Genomic DNA, 15,434 nt, shown 5'->3' on the forward strand with positions numbered 1-15,434 from the left:
TTGATCGAGTAAGTAATATAAGGGTAAGAAAATGTGTGGTAATAAAAGGAGTGTGGTTGAGAGAGCAGAAGAGGGTGTTTTGAAATGGTTTGGTCACATGGAGAGAATGAGCGATAAAGATTGACCAAAAGGATATATGTGTCACAGGTGGAGGAAACGAGGAGAAGTGGGAGACCAGATTGGAGGTGGAAAGATGGAGTGAAAAAGATTTTGAGTGATCGGGGCCTGAACATGCAGGAGGGTGAAAGACGTGCAAGGAAAAGAGTGAATTGGAACGATGTGGTATACCAGGGTCGACGTGCTGTCAATGGATTGAACCAGGGCATGTGAAGCGTCAGGGGTAAACCATGGAAAGTTCTGTGGGGCCTGGGTGTGGAAAGGGAGCTGTGGTTTCGGTGCATTATTACATGACAGCTAGAGACTGAGTGTGAACGAATGTGGCCTTTGTTGTCTTTTCCTAGCGCTACCTCGCACACATGAGGGGGGAGGGGGTTGTTATTCCATGTGTGGCGAGGTTGCGACGGGAATAAATAAAGGGAGACAGTATGAATTATGTACTTGTGTATATATGTATATTTCTGTGTGTGTATATATATATATGTATACGTTGAGATGTGTAGGTATGTATATTTGCGTGTGTGGACGTGTATGTATATACATGTGTATGTGGGCGGGTTGGGCCATTCTTTCATCTGTTTCCTTGCGCTACCTCGCAAACGCGGGAGACAGCGACAAAGTATAATAAAATAAATATAAAATAAATATATATATATATATATATATATCTTTCTTTCATACTATTCGCCCTTTCCCGCATTAGCGAGGTTGCGTTAAGAACAGAGGACTGGGCCTTTGAGGGAATATCTTCACCTGGCCCCCTTCTCTGTTCATTCTTTTGGAAAATTAAAAAAAAGAAAAAAAACAAGAGGGGAGTATCCCGTAAATGCTGAACTTAAACGTGCTGCCATCCCCTGCGAATCAAACAATGTAAGAAGAACATAGTTCCTCTTTGATGGATCATGTCAGAATATTAAGCCAGGGAAAATATGATTCCTAAGCGTTTCACTTGCTGGCCAGAGATTGCGTACATTATCTACATATCTGAAGAGGCCTCAGTAAAATCCATATAAAAGCTGCACAGTTAGCGAATGTAAGTTATCATAGCCATGCCATACTTTGGGTCATGATTGTCTCCACTGAGTTCAAATTTACAGTCTCTCATACACATTTCTATTAGTTAAGTAAATAGAAATTTGAATTTGGATTCATATATATGGAGTTTGAGAATACCTGTAACACTAGATTAAGATTCAAGTATCCTAAAATTTGGATCAATATATCCCTTAATCAAGCCAGATTATTTTACAGAGTTAACCTCAGAGCTCCTCATGATAGAGCATTTATGTAATATAATTCATGAATAATTTTACTCTAGTTCCCCATCTAACGTAAGCCCATTGTGTCAACGTATTCTTCATTATCATCACTACTGATAAGAGTCATAACCATCACCACTAGTTCCCTTGGAAAGACGTGGGATACACGTATGTATTAAGGACTCTCTACCCTTGGCCGCCGGACTTTACTGCCTGTGTGCACGAGCGGGCAAGGCAGCAGAGAGTTGAACACCTAATGACGACAGTGATAGCGCCTCGGCAGCCATTTCAACACTCACATCCACACCAGCTCTGGTGATGCACGGGAGGTGGAGGTCCACCAGTGATATAGGGAAATTAACTGAGAAATATTGTGATTCTACTCATATCTACACCGACGGCTCCAAGACGGATGAGTGTGTGGCTTGCAAGCGTGTGGATGACTTGTTCTTCCCTCGGCTCCCGCCTGGTCAGTCATACGTCTGTTTTCTGTGCAGAAATTTGCCATAGAATAGCGCCATTGGTTGCTGCTACATCAGCACTTAACGCTATGAATTCAGGTGCAACACCTACCCAGTAAGATACAGGAACCCATTGTTGATAAACGGCATACACATGCCATAAGTCCATTGTATTGATCTAAGTGATGGGTCACCGCAATATTTACAGACACACAAAACCTGCTAAGTCGACTTGCAGAACTTCAGGAGGAGATACACGAACCTCCTCGGGAGCTGCGGTTCTGTGTCTCTCCGTGGAGAGAAGATCACAATATCTTCAATGGCAAATTCAATGGACCAAACCTAGGAGAATGAAGTTATATCAAACCAGATATAGGCGTCTGGCCGACCTCCTCCCTACCGTGCCAACAGCAGGGTGGAGGTCGTGCTGGCCTGCCTCACTGTGAACACATCTTTTTCTTCATGTTGAAGGCTCCAGTCACGGATAAAAGTCCACATCAAGGCCGGGCCTTAATTGAAATATAGAGAGAATTATATAACGGAAAAAGACAAGGGAAAGTATTTACGAATTTTTGAGAAAGTGAAAAATCTGTCTTTTAAAATGTGTCGGACCGTTAATAGGAAAGACATGAGCAGTGGGGAGTTCCAAAGCTTCGACGTGTCTGGAAAGAAGCAGGTATCAAAACGGCCCACCCTTGAGTTGCTGATTGCCACACAATAATTATGTGACGCAGCAGCTTGCCGAGTATTGTGTGGTGTAGTTAGTGGTGGGGACACACAAGCAGCCAGCTCTCGGGAGCAAAAACCAAAGTAATACCTAGAGAAGAGGGAAAGTGAACCAACATTACGACGTAGCGCAAAGGGGTCAAGTTTGGAAGTTAGCCTGGGACAGTTTGTATGTTGGACCGCTTTCGACTCGACTTTTAAGTAAGGATGCAGAGCTAGAACCACCATCAAGTGTTTTCCCCTACAATGTACAGACTGCAACACACTCCTAACTATGCAACACATACTTATTCGATGCCCTAAATACAACACACACACACACACACACACACACACACACACACACACACACACACACACACACACAAAGGAAAAACACTATCGGAATTTTGTATCAACAAAAGAAATGATTTTGACGTTGAAGCTCTATTAGATAATTCCAATCCAGACTTGCTCAGAAAAGTGGTTTCTCTCCTCAAAGAGAAGGAGCTGATTGGGATGACTAGAATTAGGATATGATGTATACGATTTAATTCATGTATTATGTACTGCTTGCAACAATGGATAATATTCATGTTAGAACAACTGCTTGTCTCTTCAATTGAAAGTCCTGCTTCATCCCTTTGATTATATTTCATTTAGATTTAGTTTCTAACTGTATTTCATAATAGGTGCACTACACATGACCGCTTGTGTATGGATGAGGGTGGATGTGGCCTTTCTGCGTCTATTTCCTGGCGCTACCTTGCCGATGCAGGGGGTGGCGATGCTGTTTCCTGTAAGGCGGGATGACGCAGGGAATGAATAAAGGCGAGTAAGTATGAATATGTACGTACATGTGTATATACTGTATTAATATGTATGTATGTGTGCATGCACATGTATGTAAATATATGTATATGTACGTGTATGTACGTATATGTATGTATATATATATATATATATATATATATATATATATATATATATATATATATATATATATATATATATGTATGTGAGTGGATGTGTCTTTCTTCGTATGCTTCTTGGAGCTGCCTCCCGAGCGTGGGAAACGGCGATCACGTATTAGGAAAAAAATCATAATAGGACGAGCAATAACCTTTTGTCATAGGTCAGTTAAGAATGGTATGACCACGGAGTCCCCAGCCAATGCAGGAGGCTGTGTTTACAGCGTACATACGACGGAAAGACTAGATATATGGTTGACACTGGCAAACACGATTGTTTACCAGAGTGGATAGCACTTGTATGACGCATGAACAGAACGGGTTACAATGTAGTGTTCAGTATGTCAGTGATGATAACCCTTCCAGTGAGTGGATACAGACACACACACACACACACACACACACACACACACATTCAAAAAGTCCCCCATTATATTCTCCAGTTCTTTGAGCGAAGAGAATATTATTGGCATACTGAACATACAGAGGATTACAGGATGGATGGCATGAACAAGAAACCCTTGTCGAAGACATGATCTGTAAACAGCTTGGTGTATTTCGAACGAGTGACACCTATCAAACTTACTCTCGAAAATGAGGAAAATGCCTTTATAAAGTTCAAATGCTGAACAAAAATGTTTTACATGTGTAAAACATAATTTATGATGACCGAATTTACGCTGGTGTGGAGGCTGTCTGGTGTGTGTGGCTGCTGTGTTGGTGTGGAGGTTGTCTGGTGTGTGTGGCTGCTGTGTTGGTGTGGAGGCTGTCTGGTCTGTGTGGCTGCTGTGTTGGTGTGGAGGCTGTCTGGTGTGTGTGGCTGCTGTGTTGGTGTGGAGGTTGTCTGGTGTGTGTGGCTGCTGTGTTGGTGTGGAGGTTGTCTGGTCTGTGTGGCTGCTGTGTTGGTGTGGAGGCTGTCTGGTGTGTGTGGCTGCTGTGTTGGTGTGGAGGTTGTCTGGTGTGTGTGGCTGCTGTGTTGGTGTGGAGGTTGTCTGGTCTGTGTGGCTGCTGTGTTGGTGTGGAGGCTGTCTGGTCTGTGTGGCTGCTGTGTTGGTGTGGAGGTTGTCTGGTGTGTGTGGCTGCTGTGTTGGTGTGGAGGTTGTCTGGTCTGTGTGGCTGCTGTGTTGGTGTGGAGGCTGTCTGGTCTGTGTGGCTGCTGTGTTGGTGTTAAGGTTGTCTGGTCTGTGTGGCTGCTGTGTTGGTGTGGAAGCTATCTGGTTTGTGTGGCTGCTGTGTTGGTGTGGAGGCTGTCTGGTCTGTGTGGCTGCTGTGTTGGTGTGGAGGCTGTCTGGTATGTGTGGCTGCTGTGTTGGTGTGGAGGCTGTCTGGTCTGTGTGGCTGCTGTGTTGGTGTGGAGGCTGTCTGGTCTGTGTGGCTGCTGTGTTGGTGTGGAGGCTGTCTGGTGTGTGTGGCTGCTGTGTTGGTGTGGAGGCTGTCTGGTCTGTGTGGCTGCTGTGTTGGTGTGAAGGCTGTCTGGTGTGTGTGGCTGCTGTGTTGGTGTGGAGGCTGTCTGGTGTGTGTGGCTGCTGTGTTGGTGTGGAGGCTGTCTGGTGTGTGTGGCTGCTGTGTTGGTGTGGAGGCTGTCTGGTGTGTGTGGCTGCTGTGTTGGTGTGGAGGCTGTCTGGTGTGTGTGGCTGCTGTGTTGGTGTGGAGGCTGTCTGGTGTGTGTGGCTGCTGTGTTGGTGTGGAGGCTGTGTGGTCACGGAGATTGGTAGGATATGCGATGTGGTAGTTCGACCACTGACCTGGTCTGTGTGGTGGCCTCACACTGATCATTTCTTCAGTGGGGAAATAAGTGCGTAACGTGAGACTGCCCTTTTCACCCCACTTGATAAAGAATGACAAATTTGCTTAGACGTCCAAGGTTGTGTGTTTCAGATGAGAGACAGTGGCATTACAAGTGGGTAACTGCCATGAAACGGTCGTTATACGAGTAGTTTGTCCCCTTGATATTATCCTCTGTAATTTGATGTATCATTAGCATTGATTTTCATTATGGTGAAATACATAAGATTAAGCAGAAGTTACTGCTAATGTCATCTTTATCATACAAATGTTATGGTAGATTTGTTTACGAAGACCTTGTTGCCTGTCGAGTACCACTAAGGTACTTTGTACATGTTTCTCTCTACGTTCTGATGTGGTATCAGTATTACTGAACAAGTTTGATAACCGCTATCATACCTAATAAAACGGGTGATGCTAAAAACTTTATATATGTCTTATATCAAAAGTCTGAGGATTCTAGGTTGCTTAACTCATTGCTCTTACTGGCGACAATGACTGGTTGGTCGCCTCACCGACAGAGGGATCCACATCAGTGATGTTCGGGAGTTAAGCGCCCGACTCCAGTGCGTGACTGTATGACGCGAGTGTGCCGTGATCCGACGTTTTATATCGTGTTGTATCCCCGTAATCTTACAACCCAGAGCGGAAAATCTCGTACCATTGGAACGTTGTTATAGTGTTCGCACGAGGCAACGCGATTGTGTTACTCTCGACTTGAAACTTAAGGTGATAAAGGAATTTTGAAATGGAAGAACGTGCTGTCAATACTGCTAGCCATCTTGGCTTGCTTCCGACCACCGTGCCATACCGTCGTCATGTACGCCGACCAGATCATGGCGAAGCACAGACGATGCGGAAAGGCCAACCAGTCCACCTTCAAGGTAAGAAAACTAACATTACATCTTTTTATTAATAATTTCGTGTATTACATATGTATACATTTGTTATGGGGTTGACGTGCACGTCATGCCGTTGCTGGTTGACTTGCGTGGGTCATCTTGGTCGGGTAGTCACACAGTGTGGGACGAGTCGAAGATTTCGAGGTGGTCAGTTGGTGAGCGGGAGGGAGGGAGTGAGTGAGGGCGGTGTAGGAGCGGCTGACGGAAGGCCCCCACTCCCGCCCGGTTCGTGACCTGGAGATCATTGTATGAATTCGTAACACACCTGATGCGTGATAGATAGATGTAAGGGAATGAGATACTGTAGGTTGAAGTGTATATAGAAAATACATAGATGTTTGTTTAGATTTGTATTGATTACGCCAAACAGTGGATGGTGGAGGTGCCTAATAGCCGCGTCGCACTCCACCCCCTACAGACACACACACACACACACACACACACACACTTTCACTGTTGTCAGAATGTTCCAGACATTTGACAGTCACATACATGGAAATTCATTCACAGGTAGAGAGTCATTCATCTATCTCATCCATGATGGTAACGAAGCTTTGAATCTTTGTGCAGCGACCCGTTTCATTCTTCGTGACTGAGCCTTGGCTCAACAAAGAGAAGGAAAGCCGAAAAACAATAAGAGAATCTGTGAAATATTTCTACAGGTGTGGTGGAACGCTACCTGAGGTATACGTAACACAACGAAGAGAACTTGACGTAACAGATGAATGATTCAGTTTTCCGGGTGTTGTTCGAACGGAGCCATCTTCAAGAGCCTCATTAACAGTCGTCCTCGGTTATCTCGAACTAGTACGAGTCGTTTCTCGTGCATCAGAGCCGCCAAGATGAACCATTGGTGTGTGTGTGTGTGTGTGTGTGTGTGTGTGTGTTACGTGCCTCGAGATAAACTGGCTCATATCTTCAGGCCCGACATATTTTTTTTGCTTTGTTGGTTCTTGGATCGATATATATATACATATATATATATATATATATATATATATATATATATATATATATATATATATATATATTTATCATTTTGCTTTGTCGCTGTCTCCCGCGTTAGCGAGGTAGCGCAAGGAAACAGACGAAAGAATGGCCCAACCCGTCCACATACACATGTATATACATACACGTCCACACACGCAAATATACATACCTACACATCTCAACGTATACATATATATACACACACAGGCATATACATATATACACATGTACATAATTCATACTGTCTCCCTTTATTCATTCCCATCGCCACCCCGCCACACATGAAATAACAACCCCCTCCCCCCTCATGTGCGCGAGGTAGCGCTAGGAAAAGACAACAAAGGCCACATTCGTTCATACTCAGTCTCTACCTGTCATGTAATAATGCACCGAAACCACAGCTCCCTTTCCACATCCAGGCCTCAGAGAAATTTCCATGGTTTACCCCAGACGCTTCACATGCCCTGGTTCAATCCATTGACAGCACATCGACCCCTGTATACCACATCGTTCCAATTTACTCTATTCCTTGCACGCCTTTCACCCTCCTGCATGTTCTGGCCCCGATCACTCAAAATCTTTTTCACTCCGTCTTTCCACCTCCAATGTGGTCTTCCACTTCTCGTTCCCTCCACCTCTGACACATATATCCTCTTGGTCAATCTCTCCTCACTCATTCTCTCCATGTGACCGAACCATTTCAAGACACCCTCTTCTGCTCTCTCAGCCACACTCTTTTTAATACCACACATCTCTCTTACCCTATTATTACTTACTCGATCAAACCACCTCACACCACACATTGTCCTCAAACATTTCATTTCCAGCCCATCCACCCTCCTCCGCACAACTCTATCCATAGCCCACGCCTCGCAACCATACAACATTGTTGGAACCACTATTCCTTCAAACATACCCATTTTTGCTTTCCGAGATAATGTTCTCGACTTCCACACATTCTTCAAGGCTCCCAAAATTTACGCCCCCTCCCCCATCCTATGATTCACTTCCGCTTCCATGGTTCCATCAGCTGCCAAATCCACTCCCAGATATCTAAAACACTTCACTTCCTCCAGTTTTTCTCCATTCAAACTTACCTCCCAACTGACTTGTCCCTCAACCCTACTGTACCTAATAACCTTGCTCTTATTCACATTTACTCTCAGCTTTCTTCTTTCACGCACTTTACCAAACTCAGTCACCAGCTTCTGCAGTTTCTCACATGAATCAGCCACCAGCGCTGTATCATCAGCGAACAACAACTTGCTCACTTCCCAAGCTCTCTCATCCACAAATGACTGCATACTTGCCCCTCTTTCCAAAACTTTTGCATTCACCTCCCTAACAACCCCATCCATAAACAAATTAAGCTACCATGGAGACATCACACACCCTGCTGCAAACCTACATTCACTGAGAAGCAATCACTTTCCTCTCTTCCTACACGTACACATGCCTTACATCCTCGATAAAAACTTTTCACTGCTTCTAACAACTTGCCTCCCACACCATATATTCTTCATACCTTCCACAGAGCATCTCTATCAACTCTGTCATATGCCTTCTCCAGATCCACAAATGTTACATACAAATCCATTTGCTTTTCTATGTATTTCTTACATACATTCTTCAAAGCAAACACCCGATCCACACATCCTCTACCACTTCTGAAACCACACTGCTCTTCCCCAATCTGATGCTCTGTACATGCCTTCACCCTCTCAGTCAATACCCTCCCATATAATTTACCAGGAATACGCATAAAACTTATACCTCTGTAATTTGAGCACTCACTCTTATCCCCTTTGCCTTTGTACAATGGCACTATGCAAGCATTCCGCCAATCCTCAGGCACCTCACCATGAGTCATACATACATTAAATAACCTTACCAACCAGTCAACAATACAGTCACCCACTTTTTTAATAAATTCCACTGCAATACCATCCAAACCTGCTGCCTTGCCGGCTTTCATCTTCCGCAAAGCTTTTACTACCTCTCCTCTGTTTACCAAATCATTTTCCCTATCCCTCTCGCTTTGCACACCACCTCGGCTAAAACACCCTATATCTGCCACTCTATCATCAAACACATTCAACAAACCTTCAAAATACTCTCTCCTTCTCACATCACCACTACTTGTTATCACCTCCCCATTAGCCCCCTTCACTGAAGTTCCCATTTGCTCCCTTGTCTTACGCACTTTATTTACCTCCTTCCAAAACATCTTTTTATACTCCCTAAGATTTAATGATACTCTCTCACCCCAACTCTCATTTGCCCACTTTTTCACCTCTTGCACCTTTCTCTTGACCTCCTGCCTCCTTCTTTTATACATCTCCCACTCATTTGCATTATTTCCCTGCAAAAATCGTCCAAACGCCTCTCTCTTCTCTTTCACTAATACTCTTACTTCTTCATCCCACCACTCACTACCCTCTCTAATCTGCCCACCTCCCACGCTTCTCATGCCACAAGCATATTTTGCGCAAGCCATCACTGCTTCCCTAAATACATCCCATTCCTCCCCCACTCCCCATACCTCCTTTGTTCTCACCTTTTTCCATTCTGTACTCATTCTCTCCTGGTACTTCCTCACACAGGTCTCCTTCCCAAGCTCACTTACTCACCACTCTTTTCTCCCCAACATTCTCTCTTCTGAAAACCTCTACAGATCTTCACTTTCGCCTCCACAAGATAATGATCAGACATCCCTCCAGTTGCACCTCTCAGCACATTAACATCCAAAAGTCTCTCTTTCGCGCGCCTGTCAATTAACACGTAATCAAATAATGCTCTCTGGCCATCTCTCCTACTTACATGCGTATACTTATGTATATCTCTCTTTTTAAACCAGGTATTCCCAATCACCAGTCCTTTTTCAGCACATAAATCTACAAGCTCTTCACCATTTCCATTTACAACACTGAACACCCCATGTACACCAATTATTCCCTCAACTGCCACATTACTCACCTTTGCATTCAAATCACCCATCACTATAACCCGGTCGCGTGCATCAAAACTACTAACACACTCACTCAACTGCTCCCAAAACACTTGCCTCTCATGATCTTTCTTCTCATGCCCAGGTGCATATGCACCAATAATCACCCATCTCTCTCCATCCACTTTCAGTTTTACCCATATCAATCTAGAGTTTATTTTCTTACACTCTATCACATACTCTGTATGACGTTCTGCAATTTCTTTGGTTTACCCTAGTGATGCCCACGTACCAACTATCTGTCATATTTCACGATATGAATCTCAGAAGACGTCTCAGCCAGACTTGCTGCCCGTCGTGCCATACGCACTACCGACCCATCCTCTTGTATGATTATGTTTCAGACTCGTTATTCTTGCCGTCCGTCTGCCATGAGTAGGTCCTCCCTGCTGTTTACATAGACCAGGAAGGTGTTCACAGATGGTCACTGCTCAAGCGTGAACATGTACGTCGGAGCTCAGCCCAGTGTGGCGGTTCACGAATACAGCTGCTTTTGATCACTATTGTTCACGGTTGTGCCTGACAGCCAAGGAGTATCACACGGGCTAGTCTTCATTCAGCCTGTAGCCAATCCTGCTCTTACACGGTCCGTTAGCATGGTTCAGGTGAACTGAACACACACACACACACACCCACACACACACACACACACACATGATCACTGTGACTCACACACGGAGTCACCGAAATGGACGATGTTAAGGAAGGCTTCCGCCCGAAGGGGGCTGGAAATCCTCCCCTCTCATTATTTTCTTTTTTTTTTTTTAATTTTCCAAAAGAAGGCACAGAGAAGGGGGCCAAGTGAGGATATTGCCTCAAAGGCCCAGTCCTCTGTTCTTAACGCTACCTCGCTAATGCGGGAAATGGCGAATAGTTTGAAAGAAAAAAAAAAGAAAATGATTTTTTTTCATACTATTCGCCATTTTCCGCATTAGCGAGGTAGCGTTAAGAACAAAGAACTGAGCCTTTGTGGGAATATCCTCACTTGGCCCCCTTTTCTGTTCCTCTTTTGGAAAATCAAAAACGAGAAGGGAGGATTTCCAGCCTCCCGCTCCCTCCCCTTTTAATCGCCTTCTACGACACGCAGAGAATACGTGGGAAGTATTCTTTCTCCCCTATCCCCAGGGATAATATATATATATATATATATATATATATATATATATATATATATATATATATTTTTTTTTTTTTTTTTTTTTTTTTTTCATACTATTCGCAATTTCCCGCATTAGCGAGGTAGCGTTAAGAACAGAGGACTGGGCCTTTGAGGGAATATCCTCACATGGCCCCCTTCTCTGTTCCCTCTTTTGGAAAACTTAAAAAAAAAATGAGAGGGGAGGATTTCCAGCCCCCCGCTCCCTTCCCTTTTAGTCGCCTTCTACGACATGCAGGGAATACGTGGGAAGTATTCTTTCTCCCCTATATATATTTATCTATTTATTCACTTTGCCCCGTCGCCGTCCCCCGCGCCAGCGAGGTAGCGCAAGGAAACAGACGAAGAATGGCCCATCCACTCATATCAACATATGTATACATAAACGCCCTTACACGCACATATGCACACATATACATATCAACATATATACACATACATACACATGCACAGACATATACATATATACTTGCTTGCCTTCATCCATTCTCGGTGTTACCCCGCCCCACAGGAAACAGCATCGCTATCCCCTGCTTCAGTGAGGTAGCGCCAGAAAAACACACACACACAAAGGCCACATTCGTTCACACAGTCTCTAGCTGTCATGTGTAATGACAGCCCTCACGTGTATCAGTGCAGTTAGAGAATATAATGAGATGGTTTTCAACAATAAGGGCGCGTGTATCCAGAACCGGATTGTTTGTTCTATGAAAAGGTCTCCTGTCTCTCTGTATGTCTAGACAAATGCCGTAGAATTGTCCAGCCTGATGACCATACATAGTTACAGTTTCGCAGAAAAAGCTGTCAGACGTACGATAACAAAGTGGTTAATGATTCATCAGTTTCCTCGATATGATTATATTGTTGGCTCCTGGAGTGATATGATGAGCTGGAAGGTTGTGCCGGTAACGAGGGAGGTACGTAATGGAAAAATGACTGGGATGAGTGGTTGGAACCAATGGACAATGCCCTTACGCCGTTCTGGGTGGGGTGGCCTGTGGAGGAAGGCGTGATGGCAGTAAGAGGGGAATTGTGGGGTTGGCAGCCTGGGAGGGAGTGGTAGTGTTTGAGGGAGGGTGTGGTAGCTAAGGAAGGAGAGGGTAGAGGTGGTGAGGAACGGGTGTGGTTACCAGGGATGGAGGGAGCAGAGGCTGTGATGAAGGGTGTGGTGGTGTTGAGGGAGGGTGTGATCTCCCTCCGCAGAAACGGGTAGACGAAGGTTCTAAGGTACCTGACCCTACTGGTATGAGATGGAAATGTTTCTCTGGGATATCGTTTTGTGATTGTCTTTTAGAACCGGCATCATAGACTGATGACCGAGTCCTGAGGTGTGTGATACATGGTATAAGGTGTACAGATGGTCAACCATGGGAAGCTGCTTTGTGGCCCCCCCTCGCCTGTGGCTCCTCCACCACCTCACTAGCTATCCTGTCACTCCCTGTTCCTTGATATTTTCCACAATCAACTCTCTCTCTCTCTCTCTCTCTCTCTCTCTCTCCCTCTCTCTCTCTCTCTCTCTCTCTCTCTCTCTCTCTCTCTCTCTCTCTCTCCGTCCTCCAGGTCTCTCGTGCAGCTCTGAAATGATTTGTACATTCCTTTCTTCTTTTCTCGGGTGGGTGGGTGGGTGGATAAGTTGTTGGACAGTGAAGGTGACGTGTAAATAAAAAAAGAAAAAACAGAAAATACACGTAAGGTGTAGGGATGGATGGTGTGGGTCTAGTGAAGTGTGTGGAGGGCGGGCGCTAGGTAAAACTCCATATTTGGGGCCTGACTTATGTAATGAGGATGAGTTTTAGTTGAGGTAAGAAAGTAGAGTCAAAGTTTGGCCAAGAGGTTCACACTGTCGACTACCAATGACTGACTGAAGCCTCTCTCTCTCTCTCTCTCTCTCTCTCTCTCTCTCTCTCTCTCTCTCTCTCTCTCTCTCTCTCTCGCGGGGGTGTCTGAGGCTCCGTGGGAGCCAAGATGGGTCCCTATAGTCATGCTGGTGTCTAACTCTGGGATCCGTCTGTGGTGTGGGACTGACATCTCGCTGTGGTCCCTCGTTTCTCTCGCAGATCTTTTCCCCAAACCTCTTCTTTTCCTTCTCTGTGTGGACGTAAGCTCCCCCGCACCTGCCGCAGGACTCGCCCCTCCTCCTCAACACCCCGCTACCTACCCTAACCTCCGGCGGTCGAGCGTACAACTGGACCAAGGCCATGGCAGCGGCCGCCCCCGGGCTGGGCGTGGACCCAGATCCAAGGAGGGTGAGTGAACACACCCATATAACAGTAGTGATGTTCCCTGACCAACGTCCTGTTCCTCGTCTTGCTCCTCCTCCTTCTCCTCCTCCTCCTTCATCCCTCTGTTTTTACACGTTCATCAACTTGCGTTCTTGCTCGAGATGTTATTTCATTCGTCCGTTGCTTCCAGCCGTTGTATTTCTGTTTCCCTCTTGAGGTGAATAGTTGGGCTTGGATTGACATATTGCGTTACCTCTACTCACATTTCCTTGAAAATCCAGCTGGATCAAGCCATCTGTACTGTTACGTAAGTTTCTCGATGTGTGTGTGTGTGTTGTGTGTGTGTGTGTGTGTGTGTGTGTGTGTGTGTGTGTGTGTGTGTGTGGAAACCAGTCGTGCAACAGTATATTCGCTCATGCTGAACATAGTGCATGAACATAGTCATGAAATTATAACACCAACCTGGTATGGGCCACAACCACCTGGTATGGGCCACAACCACCTGGTGTGGGTCACAACCACCTGGTATGGGCCACAACCACCTGGTATGGGCCACAACCACCTGGTATGGGCCACAACCACCTGGTATGGGCCACAACCACCTGGTGTGGGTAACAACCACCTGATATGGGTCACAACCACCTGGTATGGGCCACAACCACCTGGTGTGGGCCACAACCACCTGGTATGGGTCACAACCACCTGGTATGGGCCACAACCACCTGGTGTGGGCCACAACCACCTGGTATGGGCCACAACCACCTGGTATGGGCCACAACCACCTGGTATGGGCCACAACCACCTGGTATGGGCCACAACCACCTGGTATGGGTGGTGGTAACATGTTAGAATGGTCACAGTGATACAGAATGCACAAGTCAAAGATGAATACATCAGCACTTGAGAAACCGAATGTACAGAGCAAGGAGTTTCACATAGGATCAAGTGACCCTAGCAGTGAACACCCATCCTGTTGGAGTACACGAATCAAGAAATCGTCAAAGACATTAAAAGAAGAAGATATGTCTGGTATGAGATGGCTTCGTCCCATTTTCACTGCCTTCAGAAAGCGTGGCACCGCCTGCCTATAGTTCACGAGTTTGATCAATCCCCCTCCTCCTCACCTCTGGCTTCCCTAATACATTTATATTTAGACGTAGATGTCTTGGGCAAGTCGTCTTCCAGGATGGACATAGGTGTTGGCGTTCGAGAGCCGAACGAAGGTCGGCGGTAGACCCTGTGTGGAACACTCGACTTGCCCCGGGCTGCGACCTCCCTGCAGGCGAGAGGAGGCCACACACACACACACACACACACACACACACACACACACACACACACTTGGGCTGTACAGCACACAGCGAAAAAGATAATGTCTTGTGTCCCTGAGTATAACTGTGGCATAGAATAATAGACACGGAAGTTGGTATGAGCAATAGAAATGTGTAACGTGTATAAACGTAACTCCTCTTTTTTTCTTTGTTTTTTTTTTAATGAGTTTTACGACAGCAGGAATTCACGGACCCACCTCAGGCCAGGTATGATAACCTGTCCTAGCCATATGCCCGGCTGCTCTCGGTGGGTCAGAGACCATACCATGTTGTCGGGTTACAATGTAGAGATAAACGGGTCTTACGACACAGCGCTGCTGGTAGATGGGGGAGACGACTGGGGTAAAGAACGGTGCCAGTGTTGGAGGGAGCAGTGTTGGAGACGCCAGTGTTGGAGGGAGCAGTGTTGGAGATATCAGTGTTGGAGGGAGCAGTGTTGGAGATGCCAGTGTTGGAGGGAGCAGTGTTGGAGATACCATTGTTGGAGGGAGCAGTGTTGGAGATGCCAGTGTAGGAGGAGCAGTGTTG

Source organism: Panulirus ornatus, chromosome 63 (genome assembly GCF_036320965.1).
Source record: "Panulirus ornatus isolate Po-2019 chromosome 63, ASM3632096v1, whole genome shotgun sequence".
Lineage (NCBI taxonomy): Eukaryota > Metazoa > Arthropoda > Malacostraca > Decapoda > Palinuridae > Panulirus > Panulirus ornatus.